This window comes from Ranitomeya variabilis, chromosome 1, assembly GCF_051348905.1.
Source record: "Ranitomeya variabilis isolate aRanVar5 chromosome 1, aRanVar5.hap1, whole genome shotgun sequence".
NCBI classification, from domain to species: domain Eukaryota; kingdom Metazoa; phylum Chordata; class Amphibia; order Anura; family Dendrobatidae; genus Ranitomeya; species Ranitomeya variabilis.
Window position 1 is genome coordinate 845,804,050 of NC_135232.1, and position 19,806 is coordinate 845,823,855.

At 40.6% G+C, this 19,806-nt stretch overlaps 2 non-coding genes across 2 annotated transcripts; both read left to right on the forward strand.

Moving 5' to 3' along the window:
• Positions 1 to 3,809: 3,809 nt before the first annotated feature.
• On the forward strand, positions 3,810 to 3,882 carry TRNAK-UUU (transfer RNA lysine (anticodon UUU)). The gene has a single exon. It is a non-coding gene; the product is annotated as a tRNA-Lys (tRNA).
• A 14,293-nt stretch (positions 3,883 to 18,175) lies between these two features.
• On the forward strand, positions 18,176 to 18,248 carry TRNAK-UUU (transfer RNA lysine (anticodon UUU)). Its single transcript has one exon. It is a non-coding gene; the product is annotated as a tRNA-Lys (tRNA).
• Positions 18,249 to 19,806: the final 1,558 nt, after the last annotated feature.

Consider the following 19,806-nt stretch of genomic DNA (forward strand, 5'->3'; position numbering starts at 1 on the left):
CAAAGTGAGTTCTACTTTTCTCTGTAGCACATGTGGCATCAACATTATGAAAGACAATAAACATCAGTACTGAGCTGTACGTATGTGAATTCAGCTTTGGAGAAAGTTAAATCAATTGCTTGATGTTGCAGCTCCACCTGCTTGTAACTGCACAAGTCTGATAGCTTTTCACTGGGCTGAGTGCTCAACACTGCTCTTTCCCATTTTCCTATGCATAGAGTTAAAAAAGAGATGTAACCTGACACCTCATTGTGCTGGCAGACAGTGTTGACTTTGATTTTGAGTTTGCACAGTGACATAAAGAAAGCAGCATATCTTAGGGTACAGATCGATGAATAGGAAGAGAATCTTAAAAAATGTACAAACTTTTTTCTGGAGAGGGCCTGGGTAGCTCAGTCGGTAGCATCAGACTTTTAATCTGAGGGTCCAGGGTTCAAGTCCCTGTTCAGGCGTCTTTTAAATTTCATCCTATCACTTTGTTTAAATTTCAGCTTGTGCTTTAAGTTAAGTTACATGCTTAGTTCACTCATTTGTTATTAAAAAATAAAAATGTTGCTTTTCTTCTAGATAGGAAAAGATACATTTGAATATGTCCAAACTGAATGCACGATGCTTTGCTTGATTTTGGCATTGTACAGTGATATTAAGCAGGAACATATGTTTCCCATAAAAAGCAAGCAGAACCAAAGTGAGTTCTACTTTTCTCTGTAGCACATGTGGCATCAACATTATGAAAGACAATAAACATCAGTACTGAGCTGTACGTATGTGAATTCAGCTTTGGAGAAAGCTAAATCAATTGCTTGATGTTGCAGCTCCACCTGCTTGTAACTGCACAAGTCTGATAGCTTTTCACTGGGCTGAGTGCTCAACACTGCTCTTTCCCATTTTCCTATGCATAGAGTTAAAAAAGAGATGTAACCTGACACCTCATTGTGCTGGCAGACAGTGTTGACTTTGATTTTGAGTTTGCACAGTGACATAAAGAAAGCAGCATATCTTAGGGTACAGATCGATGAATAGGAAGAGAATCTTAAAAAATGTACAAACTTTTTTATGGAGAGGGCCTGGGTAGCTCAGTCGGTAGAGCATCAGACTTTTAATCTGAGGGTCCAGGGTTCAAGTCCCTGTTCAGGCGTCTTTTAAATTTCATCCTATCACTTTGTTTAAATTTCAGCTTGTGCTTTAAGTTAAGTTACATGCTTAGTTCACTCATTTGTTATTAAAAAATAAAAATGTTGCTTTTCTTCTAGATAGGAAAAGATACATTTGAATATGTCCAAACTGAATGCACGATGCTTTGCTTGATTTTGGCATTGTACAGTGATATTAAGCAGGAACATATGTTTCCCATAAAAAGCAAGCAGAACCAAAGTGAGTTCTACTTTTCTCTGTAGCACATGTGGCATCAACATTATGAAAGACAATAAACATCAGTACTGAGCTGTACGTATGTGAATTCAGCTTTGGAGAAAGCTAAATCAATTGCTTGATGTTGCAGCTCCACCTGCTTGTAACTGCACAAGTCTGATAGCTTTTCACTGGGCTGAGTGCTCAACACTGCTCTTTCCCATTTTCCTATGCATAGAGTTAAAAAAGAGATGTAACCTGACACCTCATTGTGCTGGCAGACAGTGTAGACTTTGATTTTGAGTTTGCACAGTGACATAAAGAAAGCAGCATATCTTAGGGTATAGATCGATGAATAGGAAGAGAATCTTAAAAAATGTACAAACTTTTTACTGGAGAGGGCCTGGGTAGCTCAGCCGGTAGAGCATCAGACTTTTAATCTGAGGGTCCAGGGTTCAAGTCCCTGTTCAGGCGTCTTTTAAATTTCATCCTATCACTTTGTTTAAATTTCAGCTTGTGCTTTAAGTTAAGTTACATGCTTAGTTCACTCATTTGTTATTAAAAAATAAAAATGTTGCTTTTCTTCTAGATAGGAAAAGATACATTTGAATATGTCCAAACTGAATGCACGATGCTTTGCTTGATTTTGGCATTGTACAGTGATATTAAGCAGGAACATATGTTTCCCATAAAAAGCAAGCAGAACCAAAGTGAGTTCTACTTTTCTCTGTAGCACATGTGGCATCAACATTAAGAAAGACAATAAACATCAGTACTGAGCTGTACGTATGTGAATTCAGCTTTGGAGAAAGCTAAATCAATTGCTTGATGTTGCAGCTCCACCTGCTTGTAACTGCACAAGTCTGATAGCTTTTCACTGGGCTGAGTGCTCAACACTGCTCTTTCCCATTTTCCTATGCATAGAGTTAAAAAAGAGATGTAACCTGACACCTCATTGTGCTGGCAGACAGTGTAGACTTTGATTTTGAGTTTGCACAGTGACATAAAGAAAGCAGCATATCTTAGGGTATAGATCGATGAATAGGAAGAGAATCTTAAAAAATGTACAAACTTTTTTCTGGAGAGGGCCTGGGTAGCTCAGCCGGTAGAGCATCAGACTTTTAATCTGAGGGTCCAGGGTTCAAGTCCCTGTTCAGGCGTCTTTTAAATTTCATCCTATCACTTTGTTTAAATTTCAGCTTGTGCTTTAAGTTAAGTTACATGCTTAGTTCACTCATTTGTTATTAAAAAATAAAAATGTTGCTTTTCTTCTAGATAGGAAAAGATACATTTGAATATGTCCAAACTGAATGCACGATGCTTTGCTTGATTTTGGCATTGTACAGTGATATTAAGCAGGAACATATGTTTCCCATAAAAAGCAAGCAGAACCAAAGTGAGTTCTACTTTTCTCTGTAGCACATGTGGCATCAACATTATGAAAGACAATAAACATCAGTACTGAGCTGTACGTATGTGAATTCAGCTTTGGAGAAAGCTAAATCAATTGCTTGATGTTGCAGCTCCACCTGCTTGTAACTGCACAAGTCTGATAGCTTTTCACTGGGCTGAGTGCTCAACACTGCTCTTTCCCATTTTCCTATGCATAGAGTTAAAAAAGAGATGTAACCTGACACCTCATTGTGCTGGCAGACAGTGTAGACTTTGATTTTGAGTTTGCACAGTGACATAAAGAAAGCAGCATATCTTAGGGTACAGATCGATGAATAGGAAGAGAATCTTAAAAAATGTACAAACTTTTTTCTGGAGAGGGCCTGGGTAGCTCAGTCGGTAGAGCATCAGACTTTTAATCTGAGGGTCCAGGGTTCAAGTCCCTGTTCAGGAGTCTTTTAAATTTCATCCTATCACTTTGTTTAAATTTCAGCTTGTGCTTTAAGTTAAGTTACATGCTTAGTTCACTCATTTGTTATTAAAAAATAAAAATGTTGCTTTTCTTCTAGATAGGAAAAGATACACTTGAATATGTCCAAACTGAATGCACGATGCTTTGCTTGATTTTGGCATTGTACAGTGATATTAAGCAGGAACATATGTTTCCCATAAAAAGCAAGCAGAACCAAAGTGAGTTCTACTTTTCTCTGTAGCACATGTGGCATCAACATTATGAAAGACAATAAACATCAGTACTGAGCTGTACGTATGTGAATTCAGCTTTGGAGAAAGTTAAATCAATTGCTTGATGTTGCAGCTCCACCTGCTTGTAACTGCACAAGTCTGATAGCTTTTCACTGGGCTGAGTGCTCAACACTGCTCTTTCCCATTTTCCTATGCATAGAGTTAAAAAAGAGATGTAACCTGACACCTCATTGTGCTGGCAGACAGTGTTGACTTTGATTTTGAGTTTGCACAGTGACATAAAGAAAGCAGCATATCTTAGGGTACAGATCGATGAATAGGAAGAGAATCTTAAAAAATGTACAAACTTTTTTCTGGAGAGGGCCTGGGTAGCTCAGTCGGTAGAGCATCAGACTTTTAATCTGAGGGTCCAGGGTTCAAGTCCCTGTTCAGGCATCTTTTAAATTTCATCCTATCACTTTGTTTAAATTTCAGCTTGTGCTTTAACCCCTTAGTGACAGAGCCAATTTGGTACTTAATGACCGAGCCAATTTTTACAATTCTGACCAGTGTCACTTTATGAGGTTATAACTCTGGAACGCTTTATCGGATCCCGCTGATTCTGAGATTGTTTTTTCGTGACATGTTGTACTTCAAGTTAGTGGTAACATTTCTTCGATATTACTTGCGATTATTTATGAAAAAAATGGAAATATGGCGAAAATTTTTAAAATTTTGCAATTTTCAAACTTTGTATTTTTATGCCCTTAAATCAGAGAGATATGTCACAAAAAATAGTTAATAAATAACATTTCTCACATGTCTACTTTACATCAGCACAATTTTGGAAACAATTTTTTTTTTTGTTAGGGAGTTATAAGGGTTAAAAGTTGACCAGCAATTTCTCATTTTTACAACACCATGTTTTTTTTAGGGACCACATCACCTTTGAAGTGATTTTGAGGGGTCTATATGATAGAAAATAACCAAGTGTGACACCATTCTAAAAACTGCACCCCTCAAGCTGCTCAAAACCACATTCAAGAAGTTTATTAACCCTTTACGTACTTCACAGGAACTAAAACAATGTGGAAGAAAAAAATTAACATTTTACTTTTTTTTGCAAACATTTTACTTCAGAACCATTTTTTTTAATTTTCACAAGTGTAAAAACAGAAATTTAACCACAAATTTTGTTGTGCAATTTTTCCTGAGTACGCCGATACCCCATATGTGGAGGTAAACCACTGTTTGGGCGCACCGCAGAGCTTGGAAGTGAAGGAGCACCGTTTGACTGTTTCAATGCAGAATTGGCTGGAATTGAGATCGGACGCCATGTCGCGTTTGGAGAGCCCCTAATGTGCCTAAACAGTGGAAACCCCCCACAAGTGACACCATTTTGGAAACTAGACCCCCCAAGGAACTTATCTAGATGTGTGGTGAGCACTTTGAACCCCCAAGTGCTTCACAGAAGTTTATAACGTAGAGCCGTGAAAATAAAAAATCGCATTTGTTTTCACAAAAATGATTTTTTCGCCCACAAATTCTTATTTTCACAAGGGTAACAGGAGAAATTAGACCACAAAAGTTGTTGTGCAATTTCTCCTGAGTACGTCGATACCCCATATGTGGAGGTAAACCACTGTTTGGGCGCACCGCAGAGCTTGGAAGTGAAGGAGCACCGTTTGACTTTTTCAATGCAGAATTGGCTGGAATTGAGATCGGATGCCATGTCGCGTTTGGAGAGTCCCTGATGTGCCTAAACAGTGGAAACCCCCCACAAGTGATACCATTTTGGAAACTAGACCCCCCAAGGAACTTATCTAGATGTGTGGTGAGCACTTTGAACCCCCAAGTGCTTCACAGAAGTTTATAACGTAGAGCCGTGAAAATAAAAAATCTCATTTTTTCTACAAAAATGATCTTTTTGCCCCCAAATTTTTATTTTCACAAGGGTAACAGGAGAAATTAGACCACAAAAGTTGTTGTGCAATTTCTCCTGAGTACGTCGATACCCCATATGTGGAGGTAAACCACTGTTTGGGCGCACCGCAGAGCTTGGAAGTGAAGGAGCACCGTTTGACTTTTTCAATGCAGAATTGGCTGGAATTGAGATCGGATGCCATGTCGCGTTTGGAGAGTCCCTGATGTGCCTAAACAGTGGAAACCCCCCACAAGTGATACCATTTTGGAAACTAGACCCCCCAAGGAACTTATCTAGATGTGTGGTGAGCACTTTGAACCCCCAAGTGCTTCACAGAAGTTTATAACGTAGAGCCGTGAAAATAAAAAATCTCATTTTTTCTACAAAAATGATCTTTTTGCCCCCAAATTTTTATTTTCACAAGGGTAACAGGAGAAATTAGACCACAAAAGTTGTTGTGCAATTTCTCCTGAGTACGTCGATACCCCATATATGGGGGTAAACCACTGTTTGGGCGCACCGCAGAGCTTGGAAGAGAAGGAGTGTCGTTTTACTTTTTCAATGTAGAATTGGCTGGAATTGAGATCGGACGCCATGTCACGTTTGGAGAGCCGCTGATGTGCCTAAACAGTAGAGACCCCCCACATATGACACCATTTTGGAAACTAGACCCCTTAAGGAACTTATCTAGATGTGTGGTGAGCACTTTAAACCCCCAGGTGCTTCACAGAAGTTTATAACGTAGAGCCGTGAAAATAAAAAAATCGCATTTTTTCTACAAAAATGATCTTTTTGCCTCCAAATTTTTATTTTACCAAGGGTAACAGGAGAAAATGGACCCCAGAAGCTGTTGTACAATTTGTCTTGAGTACGCCGACACCCCATATGTGGGGGTAAACCACTGTTTGGGCGCATGGCTGAGCTCGGAAGCAAAGGAGCGCCATTTGACTTTTCAATGCAAAATTGACTGGAATTGAGATCGGACGCCATGTCGCGTTTGGAGAGCCCCTGATGTGCCTAAACAGCAGAAACCCCCCAAAAGTGACCCCATTTTGGAAACTAGACCCCCCATGGAACTTATCTAGATGTGTAGTGAGAACTTTGAATGCCCAAGTGCATCACAGAAGTTTATAATGCAGAGTCGTGAAAATAAAAAATATATATTTTTTAACAATAAAGATTTTTTAGCCCCCAAGTTTTTATTTTCACAAGGGTAACAAGAGAAATTGGACCCCAAAAGTTGTTGTCCAATTTGTCCTGAGTATGCTGGTACCCCATATGTGGGGGTAAACCACTGTTTGGGCGCATGGCAGAGCTCGGAAGGGAAGGAGTGCCATTTTGGAATGCAGACTTTGATAGAATTGTCTGCGGGCGTTATGTTGCCTTTGCAGACCCCTAATGTAACAAAACAGTAGAAACCCCCAACAAGTGACCCCATTTTGGAAAATAGACCCCCCAAGGAACTTATCTAGATATGTGGTGAGAACTTTGAATGCCCAAGTGCTTCACAGAAGTTTATAATGCAGAGTAGTGAAAATAAAAAATATTTTTTTTCCCACAAAAAAGATTTTTTTAGCCCCCAAATTTTTATTTTCACAAGGGTAACAAGAGAAATTGGACCCCAAAAGTTGTTGTCCAATTTGTCCTGAGTATGCTGGTACCCCATATGTGGGGGTAAACCACTGTTTGGGCGCACGGCAGAGCTCGGAAGGGAAGGAGCGCCATTTTGCAATGCAGACTTTGATAGAATTGTCTGCGGGCGTTATGTTGCGTTTGCAGACCCCTAATGTACCTAAACAGTAGAAACCCCCACAAGTGACCAAATTTTGGAAACTAGACCCCCTAAGGAACTTATCTAGATATGTGGTGAGAACTTTGAAAGCTCAAGTGCTTCACAGAAATTTATAATGCAGAGTAGTGAAAATAAAAAAATATATTTTTTTCCAACAAAAAAGATTTTTAGCCCCCAAGTTTTTATTTTCACAAGGGTAACAGGAGAAATTGGACCCCAAAAGTTGTTGTCCAATTTATCCCGAGTACGCTGATGCCCCATATGTGGGGGTAAACCACTGTTTGGGCGCACGGCAGAGCTCAGAAGGGAGGGAGTACCATTTGACTTTTTTAGCGCAAAATTGGCTGTCGTGTTTGGAGACCCCCTGATGTACCTAAACAGTGGAAACCCCCCAATTCTAACTCCAACCCTAACCCCAACACAGCCCTAACCCTAATCTCAACCCGATCCATAATCCTAATCACAACCCTAACGATAATCACAACCCTAACCCCAAAACAGCCCTAATCTCAACCCTAACCATAACCCTAATCAAAACCCTAAATCCAACACACCCCTAACCCTAATCCTAACCCTAATCCCAACCCTAATCCCAAACGTAACACTAATCCCAACCCTAATCCAAACCCTAACCCTAATCCCAACTCTAACCCTAACTTTAGCCCCAACCCTAACTTTAGCCCCAACCCTAACCATAACTTTAGCCCCCGTCGTCACAAAAAAAGTTCAATGTAACCTTTTTTTTGTACGTCGCGTCCGCCATTTCCGCGGATGCGTGGCCGTAACTCTGCCCTCTCCTCCCCAGGACATAGACTGGGCAGCGGATGCGTTGAAAAACTGCATCCGCTGCCCACGTTGTGCACAATTTTCACAACGTGCGTCGGTACATCGGGCCGACGCATTGCGACCGCCCCGTACCGACGCAAGTGTGAAAGAAGCCTTAGGCTACTTTCAGACATAGCGCATTTTTGAGCGCTATTTTGCGGGCGCTTTTCAAAAATGCGCAATGTCATTTTCGTCTGCCGGCAAAGTGAATGAGAAATTCACTTTGCCGTTCAGACACACCGCAAAAAAACGCGGCGCTTTTGTCTGCAAACACGCCGGCGTAAAAAGAATTGACATGTCAATTCTTTACGCAGCGGCGTGTCTGCGTATCCCCTTAGGGCCCCATATTACCTTCCACACACAGCGCCTTTGTCCTGGGTGTCGGCGTCTTTGTACGGAGGGGTTGACACCCAGGACCGGACGTGACGTCGGACAGGAAGAGGGAAGCCCCCGCCCCCCAGTGAAGCAGCATGGAGTCCTTCTGTGTGTGCGTGTGTGTGCGTGTGTGTGCGTGTGTGTGTCCCCATGCGACGCTAGTGCCACCATTGTGCTAAGTCGCCGTATGGGACTACTACTCCCATCCGGTATTAGGATGGGAGAGTTGTCCCTGTGTCCGGCGACTTAGCACAATTGTAAAGTTACACAAAACACCTACACACAATACACATACATGACACACAGTACATACAACATATAACACAGAGTATATACTCACCAACAGCACACTTGTAGGCGAAGCCCTCGATCCTCCAGGAAAAAATCCAAAAATAATAAACCAAATTCATACTCCCTGTCCGCAGAATCCATAAAACGAGTGTCCCACGCCGATCGGCTGCTCTCCGGCGATACACTGCCAGGAGCGAAGCTCCTAGCAGTGTATCGCGTACTGTTCCGGAGTTCAATGACTCCGGCGTCTCGGTTAACAGCAGTACAGCTGCGTTGAACTTTCCCACGCAGCACTGCCGTTAAGCAAGAGTGCCGGGGTCAATGACCGCCGGTAAACTCGCTCGCGCATGCGCAGTGACACACCGACAGGAACTATGGCTCCTGTCAGTGTGTTGCTGCAGCCGTGGAGAGCAGACATATCTCTGGATGTGTCTGTTCTCCATGGAAAATCTTGATACGTGGCACTTAAATATGTGGCAATTAAATACGTGACACGTGGCACTTATACGTGATACGTGTCACTTAAATACGTGGCACTGAAATACGTGGCACGTGGCACTTTGATACGTGGCACGTGGCACTTTGATACGTGGCACGTGGCACTTTGATACGTGGCACTGAAATATGTGGCACGTGGCACTTTGATACGTGGCACGTGTCACTTAAATACGTGGCACGTGGCACTGAAAGATGTGGCACGTGGCACTTTGATACGTGGCACGTGGCACTTTGATACGTGGCACGTGGCACTGAAATATGTGGCACGTGGCACTTTGATACGTGGCACGTGGCACTTTGATACGTGGCACGTGGCACTGAAATATGTGGCACGTGGCACTTTGATACGTGGCACGTGGCACTTTGATACGTGGCACGTGGCACTTTGATACGTGGCACGTGGCACTTTGATACGTGGCACTGAAATATGTGGCACGTGGCACTTTGATACGTGGCACGTGTCACTTAAATACGTGGCACGTGGCACTGAAATATGTGGGACACGTCGCACAAAAAAGTTACATGTAGTTTTTTTTGTGTCGACGGTCCGCCGAAGCACGACGCATCCGTCGCACGACGGATGCGACATGTGGCAATCCGTCGCAATGCGTCGCTAATGCAAGCCAATGGAGAAAAAACGCATCCTGCAAGCACTTTTGCAGGATGCGTTTTTTCTCCAACGACGCATTGCGACGGAAGCCAAAAAACGCTAGTGTGAAAGTAGCCTAACCCTAACCCTAGCCCTAACCCTAAATTTAGCCCCAACCCTAACCCTAACCCTAACCCTAACTCTAACCCTAACCCTAACCCTAATTTTAGCCCCAACTTGTCTTCTCCTGCCGGCCGGCAGATGGCAGCAGATGGCGGGCGCACTGCGCATGCGCCCGCCATGATGAAAAAGCCGGCTGGCAGGAGAAGACAGAAGAGGACCCAGGGACCCCGGGTGAGTATGTTAGGGTCCCCGAATCCCCCTATTTCTCTGTCCTCTGATGTGCGATCACATCAGAGGACAGAGAAATAACTGATCGCTTTTTTTTTTTTTTTTTTTTTGCGGTCGCCGGTAAACTGTTAATTACCGGCGATCGCAAAGCAGGGGTCGGTGCAAATCGACCCCGATCATGTTCTTTGGGGTCTCGGCTACCCCCGGCAGCCGAGACCCCAAAGAACATCCGGGTGCCGGGCGGCGGGCGCACTGCGCGTGCGCCCGCCATTTTTTCCCGGAAAAAAGATGGCGGCGCCCATGGGGAGACACGAGGAGCACCGGGGGAGGTAGGTAAGTATTGGGGGGCTATTGGGGGCCATCGGGGACCACATTTCTCTGTCCTCCGATGTGCGATCACATCGGAGGACAGAGAAATTAAACGGCAAATCGCGTTTTTTTTTTTTTTGTTGCGACCGCCGGTAAACGGTTAATTACCGGCGATCGCAACTCGGGGGTCGGCAAAAACCCCCCGAATCATGTTCTCTGGGGTCTCGGCTACCCTCGGCAACCGAGACCCCAGAGAAAATCCGACTCTGGGGGGCGCTATTCACTTTTTCCACAGCGCCGTTAATTAACGGCGCTGTGGATTAAGTACCCTTAGCGGCCGCCGTTAAAAGGCGTATCGGCGGTCGTTAAGGGGTTAAGTTAAGTTACATGCTTAGTTCACTCATTTGTTATTAAAAAATAAAAATGTTGCTTTTCTTCTAGATAGGAAAAGATACATTTGAATATGTCCAAACTGAATGCACGATGCTTTGCTTGATTTTGGCATTGTACAGTGATATTAAGCAGGAACATATGTTTCCCATAAAAAGCAAGCAGAACCAAAGTGAGTTCTACTTTTCTCTGTAGCACATGTGGCATCAACATTATGAAAGACAATAAACATCAGTACTGAGCTGTACATATGTGAATTCAGCTTTGGAGAAAGCTAAATCAATTGCTTGATGTTGCAGCTCCACCTGCTTATAACTGCACAAGTCTGATAGCTTTTCACTGGGCTGAGTGCTCAACACTGCTCTTTCCCATTTTCCTATGCATAGAGTTAAAAAAGAGATGTAACCTGACACCTCATTGTGCTGGCAGACAGTGTTGACTTTGATTTTGAGTTTGCACAGTGACATAAAGAAAGCAGCATATCTTAGGGTACAGATCGATGAATAGGAAGAGAATCTTAAAAAATGTACAAACTTTTTTATGGAGAGGGCCTGGGTAGCTCAGTCGGTAGAGCATCAGACTTTTAATCTGAGGGTCCAGGGTTCAAGTCCCTGTTCAGGCGTCTTTTAAATTTCATCCTATCACTTTGTTTAAATTTCAGCTTGTGCTTTAAGTTAAGTTACATGCTTAGTTCACTCATTTGTTATTAAAAAATAAAAATGTTGCTTTTCTTCTAGATAGGAAAAGATACATTTGAATATGTCCAAACTGAATGCACGATGCTTTGCTTGATTTTGGCATTGTACAGTGATATTAAGCAGGAACATATGTTTCCCATAAAAAGCAAGCAGAACCAAAGTGAGTTCTACTTTTCTATGTAGCACATGTGGCATCAACATTATGAAAGACAATAAACATCAGTACTGAGCTGTACGTATGTGAATTCAGCTTTGGAGAAAGCTAAATCAATTGCTTGATGTTGCAGCTCCACCTGCTTATAACTGCACAAGTCTGATAGCTTTTCACTGGGCTGAGTGCTCAACACTGCTCTTTCCCATTTTCCTATGCATAGAGTTAAAAAAGAGATGTAACCTGACACCTCATTGTGCTGGCAGACAGTGTTGACTTTGATTTTGAGTTTGCACAGTGACATAAAGAAAGCAGCATATCTTAGGGTACAGATCGATGAATAGGAAGAGAATCTTAAAAAATGTACAAACTTTTTTCTGGAGAGGGCCTGGGTAGCTCAGTCGGTAGAGCATCAGACTTTTAATCTGAGGGTCCAGGGTTCAAGTCCCTGTACAGGCGTCTTTTAAATTTCATCCTATCACTTTGTTTAAATTTCAGCTTGTGCTTTAAGTTAAGTTACATGCTTAGTTCACTCATTTGTTATTAAAAAATAAAAATGTTGCTTTTCTTCTAGATAGGAAAAGATACATTTGAATATGTCCAAACTGAATGCACGATGCTTTGCTTGATTTTGGCATTGTACAGTGATATTAAGCAGGAACATATGTTTCCCATAAAAAGCAAGCAGAACCAAAGTGAGTTCTACTTTTCTCTGTAGCACATGTGGCATCAACATTATGAAAGACAATAAACATCAGTACTGAGCTGTACGTATGTGAATTCAGCTTTGGAGAAAGCTAAATCAATTGCTTGATGTTGCAGCTCCACCTGCTTATAACTGCACAAGTCTGATAGCTTTTCACTGGGCTGAGTGCTCAACACTGCTCTTTCCCATTTTCCTATGCATAGAGTTAAAAAAGAGATGTAACCTGACACCTCATTGTGCTGGCAGACAGTGTTGACTTTGATTTTGAGTTTGCACAGTGACATAAAGAAAGCAGCATATCTTAGGGTACAGATCGATGAATAGGAAGAGAATCTTAAAAAATGTACAAACTTTTTTCTGGAGAGGACCTGGGTAGCTCAGTCGGTAGAGCATCAGACTTTTAATCTGAGGGTCCAGGGTTCAAGTCCCTGTTCAGGAGTCTTTTAAATTTCATCCTATCACTTTGTTTAAATTTCAGCTTGTGCTTTAAGTTAAGTTACATGCTTAGTTCACTCATTTGTTATTAAAAAATAAAAATGTTGCTTTTCTTCTAGATAGGAAAAGATACACTTGAATATGTCCAAACTGAATGCACGATGCTTTGCTTGATTTTGGCATTGTACAGTGATATTAAGCAGGAACATATGTTTCCCATAAAAAGCAAGCAGAACCAAAGTGAGTTCTACTTTTCTCTGTAGCACATGTGGCATCAACATTATGAAAGACAATAAACATCAGTACTGAGCTGTACGTATGTGAATTCAGCTTTGGAGAAAGTTAAATCAATTGCTTGATGTTGCAGCTCCACCTGCTTGTAACTGCACAAGTCTGATAGCTTTTCACTGGGCTGAGTGCTCAACACTGCTCTTTCCCATTTTCCTATGCATAGAGTTAAAAAAGAGATGTAACCTGACACCTCATTGTGCTGGCAGACAGTGTTGACTTTGATTTTGAGTTTGCACAGTGACATAAAGAAAGCAGCATATCTTAGGGTACAGATCGATGAATAGGAAGAGAATCTTAAAAAATGTACAAACTTTTTTCTGGAGAGGGCCTGGGTAGCTCAGTCGGTAGCATCAGACTTTTAATCTGAGGGTCCAGGGTTCAAGTCCCTGTTCAGGCATCTTTTAAATTTCATCCTATCACTTTGTTTAAATTTCAGCTTGTGCTTTAAGTTAAGTTACATGCTTAGTTCACTCATTTGTTATTAAAAAATAAAAATGTTGCTTTTCTTCTAGATAGGAAAAGATACATTTGAATATGTCCAAACTGAATGCACGATGCTTTGCTTGATTTTGGCATTGTACAGTGATATTAAGCAGGAACATATGTTTCCCATAAAAAGCAAGCAGAACCAAAGTGAGTTCTACTTTTCTCTGTAGCACATGTGGCATCAACATTATGAAAGACAATAAACATCAGTACTGAGCTGTACGTATGTGAATTCAGCTTTGGAGAAAGCTAAATCAATTGCTTGATGTTGCAGCTCCACCTGCTTGTAACTGCACAAGTCTGATAGCTTTTCACTGGGCTGAGTGCTCAACACTGCTCTTTCCCATTTTCCTATGCATAGAGTTAAAAAAGAGATGTAACCTGACACCTCATTGTGCTGGCAGACAGTGTTGACTTTGATTTTGAGTTTGCACAGTGACATAAAGAAAGCAGCATATCTTAGGGTACAGATCGATGAATAGGAAGAGAATCTTAAAAAATGTACAAACTTTTTTATGGAGAGGACCTGGGTAGCTCAGTCGGTAGAGCATCAGACTTTTAATCTGAGGGTCCAGGGTTCAAGTCCCTGTTCAGGCATCTTTTAAATTTCATCCTATCACTTTGTTTAAATTTCAGCTTGTGCTTTAAGTTAAGTTACATGCTTAGTTCACTCATTTGTTATTAAAAAATAAAAATGTTGCTTTTCTTCTAGATAGGAAAAGATACATTTGAATATGTCCAAACTGAATGCACGATGCTTTGCTTGATTTTGGCATTGTACAGTGATATTAAGCAGGAACATATGTTTCCCATAAAAAGCAAGCAGAACCAAAGTGAGTTCTACTTTTCTATGTAGCACATGTGGCATCAACATTATGAAAGACAATAAACATCAGTACTGAGCTGTACGTATGTGAATTCAGCTTTGGAGAAAGCTAAATCAATTGCTTGATGTTGCAGCTCCACCTGCTTATAACTGCACAAGTCTGATAGCTTTTCACTGGGCTGAGTGCTCAACACTGCTCTTTCCCATTTTCCTATGCATAGAGTTAAAAAAGAGATGTAACCTGACACCTCATTGTGCTGGCAGACAGTGTTGACTTTGATTTTGAGTTTGCACAGTGACATAAAGAAAGCAGCATATCTTAGGGTACAGATCGATGAATAGGAAGAGAATCTTAAAAAATGTACAAACTTTTTTCTGGAGAGGGCCTGGGTAGCTCAGTCGGTAGAGCATCAGACTTTTAATCTGAGGGTCCAGGGTTCAAGTCCCTGTACAGGCGTCTTTTAAATTTCATCCTATCACTTTGTTTAAATTTCAGCTTGTGCTTTAAGTTAAGTTACATGCTTAGTTCACTCATTTGTTATTAAAAAATAAAAATGTTGCTTTTCTTCTAGATAGGAAAAGATACATTTGAATATGTCCAAACTGAATGCACGATGCTTTGCTTGATTTTGGCATTGTACAGTGATATTAAGCAGGAACATATGTTTCCCATAAAAAGCAAGCAGAACCAAAGTGAGTTCTACTTTTCTCTGTAGCACATGTGGCATCAACATTATGAAAGACAATAAACATCAGTACTGAGCTGTACGTATGTGAATTCAGCTTTGGAGAAAGCTAAATCAATTGCTTGATGTTGCAGCTCCACCTGCTTATAACTGCACAAGTCTGATAGCTTTTCACTGGGCTGAGTGCTCAACACTGCTCTTTCCCATTTTCCTATGCATAGAGTTAAAAAAGAGATGTAACCTGACACCTCATTGTGCTGGCAGACAGTGTTGACTTTGATTTTGAGTTTGCACAGTGACATAAAGAAAGCAGCATATCTTAGGGTACAGATCGATGAATAGGAAGAGAATCTTAAAAAATGTACAAACTTTTTTCTGGAGAGGGCCTGGGTAGCTCAGTCGGTAGAGCATCAGACTTTTAATCTGAGGGTCCAGGGTTCAAGTCCCTGTTCAGGAGTCTTTTAAATTTCATCCTATCACTTTGTTTAAATTTCAGCTTGTGCTTTAAGTTAAGTTACATGCTTAGTTCACTCATTTGTTATTAAAAAATAAAAATGTTGCTTTTCTTCTAGATAGGAAAAGATACACTTGAATATGTCCAAACTGAATGCACGATGCTTTGCTTGATTTTGGCATTGTACAGTGATATTAAGCAGGAACATATGTTTCCCATAAAAAGCAAGCAGAACCAAAGTGAGTTCTACTTTTCTCTGTAGCACATGTGGCATCAACATTATGAAAGACAATAAACATCAGTACTGAGCTGTACGTATGTGAATTCAGCTTTGGAGAAAGTTAAATCAATTGCTTGATGTTGCAGCTCCACCTGCTTGTAACTGCACAAGTCTGATAGCTTTTCACTGGGCTGAGTGCTCAACACTGCTCTTTCCCATTTTCCTATGCATAGAGTTAAAAAAGAGATGTAACCTGACACCTCATTGTGCTGGCAGACAGTGTTGACTTTGATTTTGAGTTTGCACAGTGACATAAAGAAAGCAGCATATCTTAGGGTACAGATCGATGAATAGGAAGAGAATCTTAAAAAATGTACAAACTTTTTTCTGGAGAGGGCCTGGGTAGCTCAGTCGGTAGCATCAGACTTTTAATCTGAGGGTCCAGGGTTCAAGTCCCTGTTCAGGCATCTTTTAAATTTCATCCTATCACTTTGTTTAAATTTCAGCTTGTGCTTTAAGTTAAGTTACATGCTTAGTTCACTCATTTGTTATTAAAAAATAAAAATGTTGCTTTTCTTCTAGATAGGAAAAGATACATTTGAATATGTCCAAACTGAATGCACGATGCTTTGCTTGATTTTGGCATTGTACAGTGATATTAAGCAGGAACATATGTTTCCCATAAAAAGCAAGCAGAACCAAAGTGAGTTCTACTTTTCTCTGTAGCACATGTGGCATCAACATTATGAAAGACAATAAACATCAGTACTGAGCTGTACGTATGTGAATTCAGCTTTGGAGAAAGCTAAATCAATTGCTTGATGTTGCAGCTCCACCTGCTTGTAACTGCACAAGTCTGATAGCTTTTCACTGGGCTGAGTGCTCAACACTGCTCTTTCCCATTTTCCTATGCATAGAGTTAAAAAAGAGATGTAACCTGACACCTCATTGTGCTGGCAGACAGTGTTGACTTTGATTTTGAGTTTGCACAGTGACATAAAGAAAGCAGCATATCTTAGGGTACAGATCGATGAATAGGAAGAGAATCTTAAAAAATGTACAAACTTTTTTATGGAGAGGACCTGGGTAGCTCAGTCGGTAGAGCATCAGACTTTTAATCTGAGGGTCCAGGGTTCAAGTCCCTGTTCAGGCATCTTTTAAATTTCATCCTATCACTTTGTTTAAATTTCAGCTTGTGCTTTAAGTTAAGTTACATGCTTAGTTCACTCATTTGTTATTAAAAAATAAAAATGTTGCTTTTCTTCTAGATAGGAAAAGATACATTTGAATATGTCCAAACTGAATGCACGATGCTTTGCTTGATTTTGGCATTGTACAGTGATATTAAGCAGGAACATATGTTTCCCATAAAAAGCAAGCAGAACCAAAGTGAGTTCTACTTTTCTCTGTAGCACATGTGGCATCAACATTATGAAAGACAATAAACATCAGTACTGAGCTGTACATATGTGAATTCAGCTTTGGAGAAAGCTAAATCAATTGCTTGATGTTGCAGCTCCACCTGCTTATAACTGCACAAGTCTGATAGCTTTTCACTGGGCTGAGTGCTCAACACTGCTCTTTCCCATTTTCCTATGCATAGAGTTAAAAAAGAGATGTAACCTGACACCTCATTGTGCTGGCAGACAGTGTTGACTTTGATTTTGAGTTTGCACAGTGACATAAAGAAAGCAGCATATCTTAGGGTACAGATCGATGAATAGGAAGAGAATCTTAAAAAATGTACAAACTTTTTTCTGGAGAGGGCCTGGGTAGCTCAGTCGGTAGAGCATCAGACTTTTAATCTGAGGGTCCAGGGTTCAAGTCCCTGTTCAGGCGTCTTTTAAATTTCATCCTATCACTTTGTTTAAATTTCAGCTTGTGCTTTAAGTTAAGTTACATGCTTAGTTCACTCATTTGTTATTAAAAAATAAAAATGTTGCTTTTCTTCTAGATAGGAAAAGATACATTTGAATATGTCCAAACTGAATGCACGATGCTTTGCTTGATTTTGGCATTGTACAGTGATATTAAGCAGGAACATATGTTTCCCATAAAAAGCAAGCAGAACCAAAGTGAGTTCTACTTTTCTCTGTAGCACATGTGGCATCAACATTATGAAAGACAATAAACATCAGTACTGAGCTGTACGTATGTGAATTCAGCTTTGGAGAAAGCTAAATCAATTGCTTGATGTTGCAGCTCCACCTGCTTGTAACTGCACAAGTCTGATAGCTTTTCACTGGGCTGAGTGCTCAACACTGCTCTTTCCTATTTTCCTATGCATAGAGTTAAAAAAGAGATGTAACCTGACACCTCATTGTGCTGGCAGACAGTGTTGACTTTGATTTTGAGTTTGCACAGTGACATAAAGAAAGCAGCATATCTTAGGGTACAGATCGATGAATAGGAAGAGAATCTTAAAAAATGTACAAACTTTTTTCTGGAGAGGGCCTGGGTAGCTCAGTCGGTAGAGCATCAGACTTTTAATCTGAGGGTCCAGGGTTCAAGTCCCTGTTCAGGCATCTTTTAAATTTCATCCTATCACTTTGTTTAAATTTCAGCTTGTGCTTTAAGTTAAGTTACATGCTTAGTTCACTCATTTGTTATTAAAAAATAAAAATGTTGCTTTTCTTCTAGATAGGAAAAGATACATTTGAATATGTCCAAACTGAATGCACGATGCTTTGCTTGATTTTGGCATTGTACAGTGATATTAAGCAGGAACATATGTTTCCCATAAAAAGCAAGCAGAACCAAAGTGAGTTCTACTTTTCTCTGTAGCACATGTGGCATCAACATTATGAAAGACAATAAACATCAGTACTGAGCTGTACATATGTGAATTCAGCTTTGGAGAAAGCTAAATCAATTGCTTGATGTTGCAGCTCCACCTGCTTATAACTGCACAAGTCTGATAGCTTTTCACTGGGCTGAGTGCTCAACACTGCTCTTTCCCATTTTCCTATGCATAGAGTTAAAAAAGAGATGTAACCTGACACCTCATTGTGCTGGCAGACAGTGTTGACTTTGATTTTGAGTTTGCACAGTGACATAAAGAAAGCAGCATATCTTAGGGTACAGATCGATGAATAGGAAGAGAATCTTAAAAAATGTACAAACTTTTTTCTGGAGAGGGCCTGGGTAGCTCAGTCGGTAGAGCATCAGACTTTTAATCTGAGGGTCCAGGGTTCAAGTCCCTGTTCAGGCGTCTTTTAAATTTCATCCTATCACTTTGTTTAAATTTCAGCTTGTGCTTTAAGTTAAGTTACATGCTTAGTTCACTCATTTGTTATTAAAAAATAAAAATGTTGCTTTTCTTCTAGATAGGAAAAGATACATTTGAATATGTCCAAACTGAATGCACGATGCTTTGCTTGATTTTGGCATTGTACAGTGATATTAAGCAGGAACATATGTTTCCCATAAAAAGCAAGCAGAACCAAAGTGAGTTCTACTTTTCTCTGTAGCACATGTGGCATCAACATTATGAAAGACAATAAACATCAGTACTGAGCTGTACGTATGTGAATTCAGCTTTGGAGAAAGCTAAATCAATTGCTTGATGTTGCAGCTCCACCTGCTTGTAACTGCACAAGTCTGATAGCTTTTCACTGGGCTGAGTGCTCAACACTGCTCTTTCCTATTTTCCTATGCATAGAGTTAAAAAAGAGATGTAACCTGACACCTCATTGTGCTGGCAGACAGTGTTGACTTTGATTTTGAGTTTGCACAGTGACATAAAGAAAGCAGCATATCTTAGGGTACAGATCGATGAATAGGAAGAGAATCTTAAAAAATGTACAAACTTTTTTCTGGAGAGGGCCTGGGTAGCTCAGTCGGTAGAGCATCAGACTTTTAATCTGAGGGTCCAGGGTTCAAGTCCCTGTTCAGGCGTCTTTTAAATTTCATCCTATCACTTTGTTTAAATTTCAGCTTGTGCTTTAAGTTAAGTTACATGCTTAGTTCACTCATTTGTTATTAAAAAATAAAAATGTTGCTTTTCTTCTAGATAGGAAAAGATACATTTGAATATGTCCAAACTGAATGCACGATGCTTTGCTTGATTTTGGCATTGTACAG